This window comes from Meleagris gallopavo, chromosome 3 (genome assembly GCF_905368555.1).
Source record: "Meleagris gallopavo chromosome 3, MGAL_WU_HG_1.1, whole genome shotgun sequence".
Classification (NCBI taxonomy): domain Eukaryota; kingdom Metazoa; phylum Chordata; class Aves; order Galliformes; family Phasianidae; genus Meleagris; species Meleagris gallopavo.
In genome coordinates this window covers 47,414,730-47,429,833 of record NC_139406.1, presented here as the reverse complement: position 1 = coordinate 47,429,833, position 15,104 = coordinate 47,414,730, and the positions used below count along the sequence as shown (strand labels likewise).

Sequence of the window (15,104 nt, the reverse complement as noted above, 5' to 3'; positions counted from 1 at the left end):
TAGAGAATGGCCTTCATCACACAGATGTTGCTTAAGCCTTACATAAATTTGCATTAGGAAACAAAACAATCTGTATTTTCATTTGTCACTTAAACACTGCAAGACTTCGTATTTAGTGAAATTATCCAGAGGCATATAAGATGTGTTTTCAGCTTTGTTATAGCACCAAAGTAAGTCTGCACCTACGAAGAAACGTGAACTACTTCAAATGAAATCAGAGCTAAGCAGAAATAATGAACGCTGTATATTGTCAAAAACAAGCAAACAAACAAAAATTTAACCAGAAGTAGTAAAACATTTTGCCCACACATTCTGTTTTCTGCTCAAAAAAATTAAGAGAAATGAAACATTCACTACCATATGCTTTCTTCCCATTCCCTCTCACCTTAATTTAGTTTTTATGTGAATACAAAAACCATGTTTTTAAGGAATGTTGGAATTTGAAGTTTGCTACAAGGTTTGGTGCAGATTTTTCATTTTTAAGCTGTATAAAACAGGGGCGTGGAGATCACCCTGAACATATTTCAGACCTGCAACATGACCCTTAATTCTGTTTCTCACACACTAACCTTGAGAAACTTCACTCTAAAACACAGTAAATTTTGTCTTTAATATGCTTCCATTTGGAAAGCACTAAGATAAGGTTTTAATCCCAAACTGCAGACATTCAGAAAAATAGTAATCAAAGTAAAGAAAGGAGACACAAGAAACCTGAAAGATGTAATAATAACTTTACTGATTTATAGTTTATACTTATAGTTATCCTTTACTTATATATACTTACTATAGTTATATTTTACTTATAGTTTTCACTTTATAGTAAAAAACAGACCTTGTCTATATTCAGATCTCCTTTCTCAACTACACAACAGATTTTTGAAACTAACATTTTTTGGCTAATCTGTGGGGAAAAAAAAATAACAAAAAACAAGAAACAGGCAAAAGTATCTTCTGAATACTAGAACACTGCCTATACATTAATTTTGTATTTATTTTTCAGCGAAGCTTGTTTTGAACAAAGAGTTAAGTGTTTCTCCATTCTGATGCACACAATCAGTAAATAACATCTACTGAAAGAACACTTGCTAGGAATCAGCTCAGAAGACCACCTAAACCAAATAATCAGAAGTCCATCACCAGTTTCCACAGCCCAAGACAGCAAACAATATAGGCCATATAAATCAAGAAAGCTGGCACCACAGAGAGCATCGCCAGCAACTTCCAATTTCTGGACACTGGAGGAGATCCTGACAAAAGAGAATATTTGTGTTGAACAAATCGGTTGGCAAACGCAATCAGAGGAGTACAGAGAAATACAGAAAGGTAGAGCAATCTGTACACAAGGGCTTGGGAGGCTTCTTATTTATTATTGCTTTGTGGTTACAAGTGTAGGTTGCGATTTTAGTTTCCAATAAAACGTTCTTGAAAAGCAAGAGAATGCTGCATGTAATTCAGGCTTATTTTTCTTTGTCAAACTTCAAGCATAAACATTAATTTTGTTATCTAACCATGCTTAAAAATAACTTATTAGCAAAGAATCGTTCAGTATTAATTTGTTTTATGTCTTCACCTGGCTGACTGCCAAAACAGTATAATGCTGCACAACTGCAATACACAAGAGATTCAGAGCACCCTCTAATTACTCTTTAAATGCCCTCACATAAGCACTGTCTTTTCCTACAACTGCGAGGGTATTAAGTACAGAGGAAATTTTCAAAACCTTCAGCATAGGTCTGTATTTAATTCCCGATACTGCACTTCACAAGCACAAGTAGAAGCATCAGAAGGTCTACCGAACTAAAGGTAAGCATTCAGGGCTGGACTGAACACAAACATGTCCTCTGCTACTATCACTGTTTTGCTGCGGGGCCACTGGTCCTGGTAAGCATACCTGAGACCTGAATGTATTTACACTCTGTCATTCACACCACAAGTAAAACACTTGTACTGTCTCATTTTTACAAGATTAGGAGGTGCTTTGGGCATGTACAAACAAAGGAAATGAACCCCACTGAAGTCTCCCAATATGTAGACTGACTTTAAATATCACATTAACACCACAAAATGCCTCTGGAAGTTTCCCCAGAAACACCATAAAGGCCCTGACCTACACAGATTGACTCATGCAAGTGTATTTACTCAACAACTTCACTGTCAATGGAAGCAAATGAAGTCATCTACTTTTCTAAGCCTAGCTTACCTCAACCTAAAATCTGAACAGAAAGGATGGCTCAAACCTTCTGAAGAATCTTTTAACTTCTTCAGACTTCTCTACACTTCTGGTGTGAAGAAAACCACAGAAACATGCATCTTAAGCCACAGAAGTTTCACTTCCTCCTGAAGTACCCATTTGAATGGCAATCTATTTGAAGCTCAGTAGCACCATCAGAATCCAAGACTTACGTCAACATTTGAGACACTAATAGATATCAGTATCGATTACATCTTACACAATACTACTAAAATAGCATTAATCCTACAAAACTAAAAGATAAAATAGAGTCAGGACCAGCCAAAAACATCATCTAATTCCACATGCAGCATCCTAGAGTACTCAAGGAGCTGAAAAAAAGATAACGTCAGTCTGAGGTTTTAGCGGTCATTACTCCCTCTCCACTCTCCTGCTATATCCCGCACCATTATCTAAGACTACAGTCAAGAAGAAAATCAAAACAAAACCCCAGTCTCGATGATAATGGTCAACACAGCCCACATTCTGCTCACTGAGGATCCCTACTGCAGCACCCTGCTTGGCTGCAGGGCTCAGGTAAAAGCCAAGGGGGGAAGTCCTCAGCTCAGGGACACATTGCAGCTGAGCACAGCTTTGGTTTATTGGTCTCTGAGAAGAGTGAGAAGAGTGCATTATGTAGGCATCTGCCTGAAGTGACAACAGAAAGGGATGCTTGGTATTTCCATTCCTATTTCCAGCTATTCTTTGCATTTAAAGAATATGTGCTTAAACCTGAACAAAACTCATGCACAAGTAATAAGTTTTGCTCACTCTAACACTACCATTATTATCATTTCTATCTCCAATCTTGAAATCAGCCATGTGTGTTAACTTTACCCAAGGGTGCAGTCCCTCTCACTTTTGTAACTTGCCTTGGCGCTGATTTCTGCTTTGAAGCATTGGCACTACCGAGAACAAATCCTGTTCCCATAGGTAGAAATGGCAGTAACAATGACCTTCTAAAAACTAAAATTAAACCTGTCCTGCAGTTAGCTGACAGCATCTTCTTAGTGATACATTTTCCCCTTCAGCATACAATGGCAATTTCACCAGTTTGCTACAATAATCTGGGAACTGATAACATGATCTGGAACCCTACAGCTCTAAATCATTGCTTCCAATGCAGCCCAGGATTGTAGTGATTGAGAGAAGTTACCATATGGTAACTGTAAAGCAGTTTGTATTCAAGAAGTATTATTTTTTTAAAAGTGGCTGCTACATCATAAAATCCATCAGTGTAAAACAGCACCCTACTAGTTCTTCAAGAACAAAACTAAAAGAAATGCAGAGAATGAGCTATCTTCTCACAGCCCAAGATCGTTCCTCCAGGTAAAAATTAAGCCCTATTTTTTAGTTTTAGAAACCACATTTCTCTCTCAGCACTGAGTCTATTCTGTCAGCTATCAGAGGACTTCAGTGCTAGAAGCACAATACCTTTCAGAAGGGCTTCTCAGAAGCCACAGCCTGTCTATGTATGGAAGGTATCCTGTCCACAGAAGGTGGCTTAATATCACATAGCACAATAAGTTCTTGAAGTTAGTAAGTTCTTTGTGTTAATACCAACATCAGTTTTAAAATTAACATAAAGGTAGCTTACTCAAACTGTGTTCAAAGATGGATGGAAAAGTTTGATCCACATAGTGGATAAAGATGAAAGAATGTGTTTCTTTTAGCTAATGGTCTGAACATGAGGAATTATCTGTGAAAACATACTGCTTTTGTCCACAGGCAGAGCGCACAGGAAAGTAAAACTGTGCAGCTTCTGTGTTCCTAAAGCAAACTTTGGCCACATGAACTGACATAAGCCACAACACGGACATGCACATCCCTGTCATGTGACAATAGGCATTTATCTGTGAACACAGTTCTGTTTTTTTTCTTCTGGAGTTGCAGGAAGTATGTCAGTCTCAGAATAAAGAATATTCCTCCAGAGAGGACAAGTATTGATAAAAATCTAAATTATATGATGCAATTTTTTGAGAAACAATTCTGTTGCACAGTGCACAGCACACCAAAGATTTATTAAGTACGATTTTATGATATTTCTCTATTTCAAATAAATTGGCAATTCCAATACACTTCTAATATCATTCAATTGTTCCATTTACTATCTAACAGTTCCCTGGATACATTAAAAACAAATCAATCAATAAAAATCCTCTTCATATCATGAAATACAGATCAAAGATACCTGGGGCTCACTCTCATTCCAAATGAAGCTCTCCAGATTCCAAATAACAATACCAGGATCCCTAAATTAGAAAGTTTTTAATAAGTGCACAAGTAGCCCTGCGAGCAGCAAAACAGGGAAGTCTGAATTCCTGCATCGATTTCCAGCTTGAGAGAAATGATTATGTGAATCTCCAGTGTGCAGGTTAAGAGCTCTTTCCTACCTAGCTTCCTTAATTTTAGAAATTTCATAGAAATATTCCACCTGGGAGACCTCTGCTGCCAAATGTGTTTGAGATTGGCTGACAGCTGGAAGACTTACATATGACAGGCACGCAGATGTTGTGGTTGCACTTGAGCTGCTCTTCCTGAGGAAATAAAGCTAACAAAACCCATGGAATAAAATAATCATAGGGAAGCACTGATACCAACCAAAGCCGCAGTCTCACATTTGGTATTGTGTTTTTTTGTCCTTTGAAATCCACCACAGTCCCTTTCAGCACCGCTCCCACTGTTCTTGCCACAAAGATACCTTACCCTTAGATTAACCCTCGCACTCCGGCTGTGCAGAGCACCCAGATCCACACGCATGTTCAGTAGGAACATCCTAGAGCTAAATTTACAAATGTGCATAGGAAACACAGGTGTAAGTATGAGATTTTCCTCCTCAACCTACTGTAGGGAACCTGCTTTAGCAGGGAGTCGGGCCCAATGATTTTCAGAGGTACCTTCCAACCCTATGATCCTGTATTCTGTTTTGTCAGCTGGAAAGGAACAATTCTTACACTTATATCAAGTCTGCAGTGACATTGAGTTATAGCAATGCTGCACTTCACACTGCAAATGTAACCGACAACACAACTGTGAACCCCTCTTCCCAGTCATACCTTTCAAAAACAAAAGAGAAGGCTCCAAAGTAAACTTTTTTATCTTGCTTCCTTGACTAAAGGTCAATTTCGCTTGCAAAACTTGCCTGAAATTTCATTCAGCTGTCTACGAACTATTAAGAGAAATACAACACACTTCCCTTGGCGACACACTCTACGTTCTACACCACCTGGGGACAATTCTGCCCATTTAAATGCATTCAAATATCTGTTTTTAACTAATGCTACCCTCTGCTTTGGCTCAAATGCAGCAGGTAGGCCTGGAGAAACTTCCTCAGCCTCTGCGAGGGTCAGACACATTTACACCCCACTTACTCCCGATACAAAGCGGCACATACGTGCCACATCAGGCATCTGGAAGGTCCCACCTTGAAACAAATGCAATAAACCCACGTCCTTAAAGCCGTATAAGAGAAAGAAAACGAGCAGCCGTACTCCTGCACATAACTTCACACGCAGAAAGTTGCACAGCAGGAATCGGGCTTTACATCCATTTTATTATTATTATTTTTTTCCTAAATCGCCAGGAACACGACGGGGATTGACGAAGTGTTATGATGGCACATTTAAATTAATGACTCAGAAATTTAAAGCAGTCGCGTTCCTGCTAGGTGGAGCGATACCGAGCCGAGCACCGAGCAAGAAACAGCAGATAACACGCACGCGGCCGAGCGAGAGCCGAGGCGGGAACGCGTTTCCTGCGCTCCGTCCCTCGGCCCCAGCGACGCTCCAGCAGCGCCCGGAGCCGGCGCGGCCATCGCCGGTCGGGGCGACGCGCACCAACCCCCGACGCTCCGAGCCCCCTGCGGGGCCCGGGGGCGGGCAGAAAGTTGCCGAGAAACTTTGCGCGAAGGGGCCGAGGTCCCCACCCGGGGGTGGGGGCGAGGCGGGCGGCCCCGCGGGGAGAGGCCGGGGGCGGGCGCGGGCGGCCGGGGCCTAGCGCTCAGCCGGGCGCCGCCGCCGCCGCCATCGCGGCCGCCTCTCCCGCGGGGCGGGGGGGGTGGGGAGGACGGGACCGCGGCCGGGTGCTCACCTGCCCGTCCTCAGCGGCGCGAGTGGGAGAAGGAGGGGGAGAGGGAAGGAAGCGGGGCCCCCCCCGCTCCTCCCGGAGCCGCGGCGACCCGGGGAGGGAAGGGGGGGAGGAGGGGAAGGGAGGAGGGAAAAGGAGCAGGAGGAGGGAGCCGGGCGCTCCGGTGCGTGCGAGGAGCCGGAGCCTGGCGGCGGGAGGAGGAGACTCCCCGCCCCTACGGCCGGGCTCTCCGGCGGGCACCTCCGGCCCCTCCTTCGCCGCGCTCCGCCTCGCCCCGCTGCCCGCGGGCGCCCGGGTGAGGCGCGGCGAAGCTCCCCACCCGATCAGAGGCCGCGGGGAGGAGCCGGGTGGACCCCTCCTCGGCAGCGCCGCGCACCGAGCTAACATGGTGGCGGCCGCGAGGGGCAGCCCACGATCGAGGCCTTTCGGGGAGGGTTGCCCAGAGCCCGGCTGCCTTCCTCCTGCTTGACGCCTTTCAGGTGTGTGACTTCAGCTCTGAGCTCTTCCGCCTGCCGTGGGAAAGGTGTGGAGAAATTACTCTTCAACCGCGCAGCGGGGGATGTTCAGGCTTGGTGTGTGTTATGGGTTTGAGTCAGACAGGTACATCCCGTTGGTCTCAGTGCCAGAGGTTAGCGTCGCGTGTTTGAAAAAGAAAAGTTGGGTTTGTGTCGATGGACTTCAAGATAAAGGTCCTTCAAATGCAGTTATAGTCTTCTGAGGTCATCTTTCAGAAGTCAGGCCAAGTAATCAAGATATCCAGGCTGGTTCACCTGGCCTTGAGTATCTGAGGTTGTGTATTAGGAAATTTTTCAGCTCAGAAGGAGTGGTGAGGCATTGGAACGGGCTGCCCAGGCAGGTGGTGGAGTCACTGTCCCTGGAGGTGTTGGAGAAATGTGTAAAGGTGGCAATGAGTGACACAGAGGACATGATGGGGATGGATTGATGGTTACATGTTCTTAGTAGTCTTTTCTAGCCTTAGTGATATGGAGTGACTGCAGGAAGGACTGAGAGAAAAACTCCCAAAGGAACCCAGATTATTAAAGTTTACATGGTAGATTGATGGCTGTCATTCAAAATTAGCTTAGTTTTCAGCTCATTAATAGCTAGATTTATGTCTCTTGCACTTTTATTTGGTGTGAAGACTGACTGATAATTGTATTGGTCTGTAATGAGAATCTAATACAATGTGTACTTAATCTTTAGAACAATCAAGCAGGAGGTCCCATTTCTAGGCAATGATGGAAAGTAAAACCATTTGTCTTTTAGTTAAAGTCAGATACAAGTATTTGCTTTTACAAGATCATAAATACAACTAGGTAGTTAACAGAAGATATATATGTATATAAAATAATAATGCAAATATGTTTCAGGTTGTGATGCTCCTTACCATAAATCATACTCATGAAACCCTGTTAGAGTAGTGGAGTTTATCATTTTCCTGTCTTGTAAGGAGCCTAAATCATGTTATTACAGAATTGATTTTTAATTTAGAAATCAACGAGTTTTACAGATTGAGCTGGGTGATGAATTATTTAACCAAGGAGCAATCAGAGCTTTGGGTCTGGTCAGTGCTTCGCAGCACAGTCTGGGCTTGCAGCAGTCCTCCAAGCCTACAGGATTGACTTCCAGTATTCCCTGTGTTTTCCTTTCCTGTATGTGGGCAAACACTGTTGGACAGTTAAGTTTACAGCAGAACAGTGAAACTTGGGTATCTGAAAAGCAGACTGATAATAAGCTTATTATTATCATTGTGTTTTTTGGGTTACTCATTTTTCTTTAAGGAATGTAGCAGCTTTGGGCTAAAGCTGTATGGTTAGAGGCATATTGGCTCTTGCCAGCTGTCAGTGTAACTCAATGCCTAGGTTTCAGGCCTGAAGTGGATAGGATTTTTCTCAGCATCTGGCTGTGCCCACGGGATACCAAAAGGTTCCCTGGGATTCTCAGTCTATTCTAGCTCTCTGATTGGTTTCTCTCCCAAAGACCAATATAGAGGGTGTGTTGGACTTCTAAAAGACCCAGCAGTTATCTGTGGCCTTCTCTTGCTCTCGTCTGTGCATTTATGCTACTGACTGTCCAGATGTACCACCACAAATAATACTAAGACTGCACTGGTGATCAACTTCTGTCGATAATTAATTGCAGAATCGTAGGGGTTGGAAGAGACGTCTAGAGATTGTTTATTCCATCCCCTCTGCTAAAGCAGGTTCTCTAGAGTGGATGATTACATAGGAAAGGATCCAACTGGGTCTTGAATGCCTTCAGAGAAGGAGACTTCACAACCTCTTTGGGCAGCTTTGTTCCAGTGCTCTATCACCCTCACAGTAAAGAAATTCCTCCTGTTTGCCTGGAACTTCCTGTGTTCCAGTTTGTGCTTGTTGCCCCTCTTTCTGAAGGGAGTGGCATGCTTAATTTCAAGCCCCATGTGATTTAAATAGTACATCAGTTTGGGAGAAGACATGATGGCCATTCTGCTAGCTGGTAACAATCTCAGCCCCACACCACATCACATGGATGGGAAAGAATGAATTAGGGCCTGGAGTCGTGGAGGCCAGGCATGCTTTCACTGCAGTGAAAAAACTGGCTACTTCTTAAATTCTCCTGCACTTGTTCCTGACAGTCTCAGCCTTCCTTGTTTATATAAGACCATGTCAAACAGGTGATTTAAACCTACCAAGCTGCTGGTTGCTCCCTTTATCTCTACGCTGAAGAGGACTTGGGATTGTCATTGCTACCTTCTGCCTGTGAGTCAGCCTGCAGCCTGTTGCCACATTTCACCTAGATAAAGCCCTATTATGCTACTGCTCTGTTGCTATTGAGTGGGCTCTAAAATCTGCTGCAGTGCTGTATGTGCCATAAGCCATAAAGATTGGGCTTAGCCCCTTACTGTTCATTCAGGGGAGCAGCTGTAGCTGGCACAAATCTCAGCTGAGAGTCAGCTAAGGCCAGTGTCTACTTTTGGGAATTTCACTGCCTTTTTACTGTTCTGGTTTAAATTAATGTTTTTGACTTTGCACAGGACAAGGAAGGAGGAGCTGCACTCATCTGCTGTAGCATGTGTGGAATACAGTGTGAGGTGCTGCTGCTGTGGTTTGCTGCTACCAGGTGCAGGGTACCATTTCTTGACCAGTGCTTCAGGCAGGATCAGCATCTGTGAACTCATCAACTGCATTGCATTTCTGGTATTCTGGGAAAAATGCTGCTTTTAAAGTTGGCATTAACATAATCACAAAGATTATGTGTAATATCCTAAATGTAGTCTGTGAAAATTGTTACGTATTTGAATTGATTCCTAAAGAAGGTGATCATTTATATTTATGCAGTTCTAAATGCACTTTCGTTTTTGGTTCAAATTATCCAATGATTGATAGGATAAAGAACTTACTATGCCAAAGGAAATATTTTTAGTGGAGACACAGGTATAAGACCAGAAAGAAGGAAGGAACAGGAATAGAGGAGAGCAGTCTGGGATATTTCAGGCACTGATGTGGGTGTGCAGACTTGTGATTGAGGAACACAGGACTTGTATCCTGAGACTTGAAGAAAGCAGAACTTGTATCCTGAGATTTTGCAGGAGGTGGGCAAGGGTTTTCTGAAGGGCTTTAACAGTGTGTGCTGACGGTTAATGTATGGTACACACTGTAGGCGTGTAGAAACTTGGAAACATTGAGACATTCTTGAAAATAACCAGTGGGATTGTTTTCCAGTAAATCATAATAAAAAATAAAATACTGGAATGGTTCATGGCCCCTTGCAAACAACTTTTAAAAGATACCCTTACTTACATTCATCCTTTCATTTTGAGAAATAAATGGTAGTCAAAGCCTCATCTTATTTTCAAAAGTGTGGAAAATATTGGCAAATAGAAAATAGAAATTGGAAAATAGAAGCATCTTCCAAAATTCATGGGCTAAATTCCCATTGCTTAGTGTACTGTGTGATCAAATTATTATAAGCAGTTCTTCTTGGAATGGGTTAGTATTTGTTACATGCTTATTTTTAAGTGCTTTGATAAATATTTTTGTTTTGTCATGTTAATTTCCTTGAGTGAAGCTATTAATCATTGATTTTTAGAAGTTAAATATTTTACTTGTGTATAATGCAAATTACGTATGAATCCAGTAGTTCAGTGAAGAAGCAGTGTTAAGTCACCGGGTGGTGGATCTGTCATTTTTTTTCTTATTCTGAAGCAAAAATTCTATTTAAACTTTGTGTTAAACTTCTATAGGTTTTCTTTAGAAATGCCGTATTTTGCCATAAGATCATTCTACTTCTCCAAACGTCCAGGATCCATGTGTTTGATACTCACTTCTATCTGAAACATTAAGTATTCCATTCTTACTCAAATGCAAATAGCATTTCCCTGTGACTTTGTGAAACATGACTAACTACTTGCATGTCATACTTTTAGCAAGTGTGTGGAGGCTTTAAAAAAAAACATACAACATTGATTCACACATTATTTGGGAAATCATTTATAGTTACTTCTGAATGCATGCTATACTCTATCTTGAAAAATGCCATGCTTCTAAACCTGTTGCTATTTACATTTGTGTCACATCCACTTATATCAGACACGCTGGATTACATTGTATAATGAAAGCCGTATTGCTGTACTCTAATCTTTATCTCTTTATATCCGATCTGCTTTGAATTGCACATGAGTATTGTTTATGGTTACTTAAAATAACTTCTGCTTTTATTTCAAGGGCAATGTTATGTATGGTGAACACTTAACACTCAGCCCTACTATGGCAGCAGCTACAGATCCTATATCCTTGGTTCCTGCATGAAAGCTGCAGAGATCCAGATCTTTCATTTAAGTTTCACATTTGAAAAATCTGAAGCTTGTGAAATTGCAGATGTGAAGAAAATTGTAATGCAATTCTTGAACCATTGTTCTCTTTTGAGGGATTTGGAAATTACGGTCTCTTCCTCACAAAGCAGGTCGCACACTCTTGCTCAGAAGGGAAAGGAACAAACAGCAAGAAAGAAAGAAATATGTGTTAAAGCTGACCTGAACTACTTTTGGTTTTGTCATCAGTGCTTGAGTCATTCAGAGCCTTTAAGAGACTTCACTTACCAACCTGTGTAACGGAACAGTTTCTGCTGACTTTGGGAGATTTGCACATCTGCGTATTGGTTATACTTATTAAATTATTGTCGTGCATTGTGCTGACTGCCTAAGATAATACTGTGGAAGAAACTCTTAATATTATCAGGTGAAAAATCCAAGTGAATACAACATTTAGAGAGAACTGTTGGGGGATTCCGCTCCGGATTCAATTATTTCCCAGCACAAACTGACTTTTGGCTGTTGAATATACATGCTATCACAGAGCTTTTTATATATGACTTCATAAGTGAAGTGGAGCAGAATTCAGCAACTTCCTTTTTACAAAGGCATGGCAATTATGCACATTGTCTTATTATAGCCCTTTAGACCAGCTTTCCTATGGAGCCTCTCTCCCACCATCCGATCATCCCTGCTGTATTCCGGTTTTCTCCTCCTCCTCATGGCTGGCTGGTACTTCCTCTGCTCTTAGGGTGGTCCGTTCCTCTGAGCTCTCCCACTGACTGAAGATGGACAACTTCTTCAGGCCTGTGCCAGTGCCCTTTGTTGTGTGTTAATCCTTAATAGATCTGAATTTTCCATGTTAGGTTGTTATTATGGCCCTAGTGTTTTGAGGATAATTGTCTGGGCACCAGAAAGCCTTCCCTCTTCATTTAGATGAATGTGTTGATGTTTATTAATTTGGGAATAGTTCCAGGAAAAAATCATTCCACAGTCTACGATGCCAGACAAATCCTTAGAGTGGAGCTTTGATCAGGATGGGGCTGCTCACTGACATGTTCAACATTGCAGGTGAACGCAAACATTGCGTACCATCTAGAGATCTCAGAAAATTGGGCAGCCATCAGATGCATTGTTTCTTTTCTTGGCAAGCTCTGCATCTTTGTTGTTTATCCTCCGTCTTCTGTTTTCTCATCACTGTTCCTTCAGCTGGAGGTTGCAGTCTCCTCAGGTCTGTCAGCATAACTGCAACTATCATTTTTTTCCTGTACTTTTACAGTTCTGCCAACACGATCACAGCCAGTTTGAGTCTCCTAACAGTTTTCTAAAAGCTGAGATTTGGTTGGTACAACTTTGCTGGGGAATGGCATATATGTGGTTGTGCTCACTTCTATGAGGAAAGAGGTTACCACATGTGGAGGAGACCGATGTCACCTTATTTAACCTCAGCTGCAGCCAGAACTTTCTGAATTTTCCTACAATTCAGACTTTAGAAAACCGCAGTGTGATTTCAGTAATATAGAAGAGACAGAAGTGGTTGGAAGGAGGGAGACAAGAATGGCTATGATTTCCTGATGTGCATCTCTTGGCCCTGCATGGATCTTGTCTAGCCTTGCTTCAGATAAATATCCTTTCGTTCCTTTCTTCCTACCTGCTCAGCTTTGCTGAAGCAGCTGCAGCCCTTTTTTTCTTCCCTAAGGGTGAACAGAACGTAAGGAGTGAGCCGGCCCAGGTAACAAGAGCTGGAGAAGAGGCACTTATGGTAAACTCACTGTTAAAATGTAAACAGAAAACAACAACACAGTAAGAGGTGGAAGAAGCCTGGATTTACCAAAAGCAGTTTTGCCACTAGATAATGCTTTTTATATTACTGGTAAGAGTTCTTCAATTTCTTCAATTTCTTGTGCTGAAGTTGTTCTTTGCAATCATCTGCTTCACTGCTGGGACACTTGCACTGTGAAATCTGCTGCTCTCCCATGTTAAAAGAAAGTAAGTTTGCCAGTGAATCTACAGAGAAGCACCTAAGCCTCCAGACTGGGAGCAGTCATTTGAGATTTTGCAAATCTCCCGTGCTGATGTCAGGGATATGCCTTTTGTGGGATCTCATAATAATACACCCACATTTGACCTGGTGGTGAGTAAGTCTCTGCACAGCCTCGCTTTGCATGTAGGGGCTTAGCTCATCTAAGCAGAGCTCTCCCCAGACTATCTGCATATCCTCCCACAAGCCCTGCTTGCCAACCAGCCTGGAGATGCTCCACTCCAAGGCTTCAAAGGCGAAGCCAGCATTTCTTAGCAATTAGGTAGAAATGTACAGCTGGGATGGACCTCCCACTGCGCAACAATCATTGTGGGAAAGTATCAGTGGCCTTTTCCTTCTCCACGCCTGGCTTAAAAAGAACAGAAAAATACAAGAATGAATAAATGAGGAAGGCTCTGTTTCCATGTTGCTCTTGTTCTGCAGGCTGCTTCTTTGTCCTGCTCTGACATCAGCACGCTTCTTGAAGAGCTGGCTCTCAAATGGGGAAAGAAGCAGAGCAAAACCCAGCCCGAGCCCCCTGCACAAATGTTTGTGCTGGGGATACATCATAGCTTTTTGGAACTTCTAATGTTTGTATTCTTCAATAGGCAGGAAAAAACTGCTATATTCAGCAGAAAACTCTCTCTATACTGTGAGCTTAGAACTGAAAGCTATAAATATGCCAAATTTTAATTAATTTTTTTTTAGACTGGAGAACTTGTATCAACATGTGTTTCTCTGAATTTTGAGTTAGTCTTAAAAAAAAAATGGAGCTGACAGGTATTCCTTTATTTCCCTTAAGTACATAATTGATCCTGTTGGCTTGGAGAACTGCAAAACTGTGATGGGAATATAAAAATCTTCAATTAAAAAAAAAAATCTTACTTCATTATTTCCTTTTAATCCCTACATTTCTTTAAATAGTCTGTAGCAGCCAAATAATGTCATATAAGAGATATTTCACTGTTCGTAGAATAAACTGTAATTATATGGTAAAAGAATACATTTGTCATTCTCATAATGGGACAAAATTAATAACGTGAAAACAAATACAGTTAAAGAAATTAAGAGAAATACTAACTCAAAATACATAGCACTAAAGGTTACATTAATGTTGCTTCCTTCTGCTTGTTTTTCCTTTCATTTTTGGTTAAAAAGGGATTTTCCAAAGCACAGGAATTTGCTTATCCTATTCCTGGTTCTTTGAAAACAGAGTGTATGAAAATCAGAATGTCTGTTCCACACTGTCCCATATTTTTGCTTTTGTTTTCTAATTTGGGAAGAATAATAAAACATGGAAAGCTCAAAAATATTTGGGTTTTGAAATGTGGGCTTGGGGCTTCTTTGATGGATCATCCTAACACAGCTAGAAGGGACTCTATTGTTCTTTATGGAAAATATAATCCATCCAGGGACCCCAGATGACAGGGGAAATAAGGGGCCTAAACCATGACAAACTCCTGATGAGTAATGACAAACCATCCTGAAGCAAAACATTTTGATTTGCTTGGACAGTTCAAAACATTTTGGATTCTCTTTTATTTTCCCACAGGGACATTACATTGTTTTGGCATAACCAACCTTTTCCTGTGGAAAAAAATAATATTGCAGAAACCACTTTTCAACTAACAAACATTAACAGAAAATTGTGGAGCAGCAATAAAGAGATGTCAAGCCAGAACCATGCACATTTGAAAATATTCTCCCCAGAGAACATTAGGAATACTCCAACCTGGCAATGAGAATTTTATATAATCTCCATATTTTACACTAGTATAAAGGTAAATATATTTCATAGACAGTGAATGTAAGGTGATGAAATCCATGTGGCATGGCTTGATATGTTTCAACACATTTAAAATATGATGTTTCACAGAGACCTTCAAAAACTGTTTCTTTCAAAAATGTAGAAGTCTTGTGGAAGACTTAGGCCTTTGAAATGAAAAACTATACTTGAGACTTCACAACTGTGAACT

At 41.6% G+C, this 15,104-nt stretch overlaps 1 protein-coding gene and 1 long non-coding RNA gene across 3 annotated transcripts in view; one reads left to right on the top strand and one right to left on the bottom strand.

Moving 5' to 3' along the window:
* YES1 (YES proto-oncogene 1, Src family tyrosine kinase) overlaps positions 1-6,469 on the bottom strand; it is a 51,557-nt gene extending 45,088 nt beyond the window's left edge. The window contains exon 1 of the mRNA XM_085220847.1: positions 6,320-6,469. The gene's annotated coding sequence lies outside the window, so the exon portion shown is untranslated. The remainder of the gene's footprint in view (positions 1-6,319) is intronic.
* A 186-nt stretch (positions 6,470-6,655) lies between these two features.
* LOC146544696 (uncharacterized) lies at positions 6,656-14,438 on the top strand. Of its 2 annotated transcripts, none has more exons than XR_014882446.1 (2): positions 6,656-6,795; positions 9,333-14,438. It is a non-coding gene; the product is annotated as an uncharacterized LOC146544696 (long non-coding RNA). The 2 variants fall into 2 exon arrangements; XR_014882447.1 differs by having other exon boundaries at positions 6,695-6,839.
* Positions 14,439-15,104: the final 666 nt, after the last annotated feature.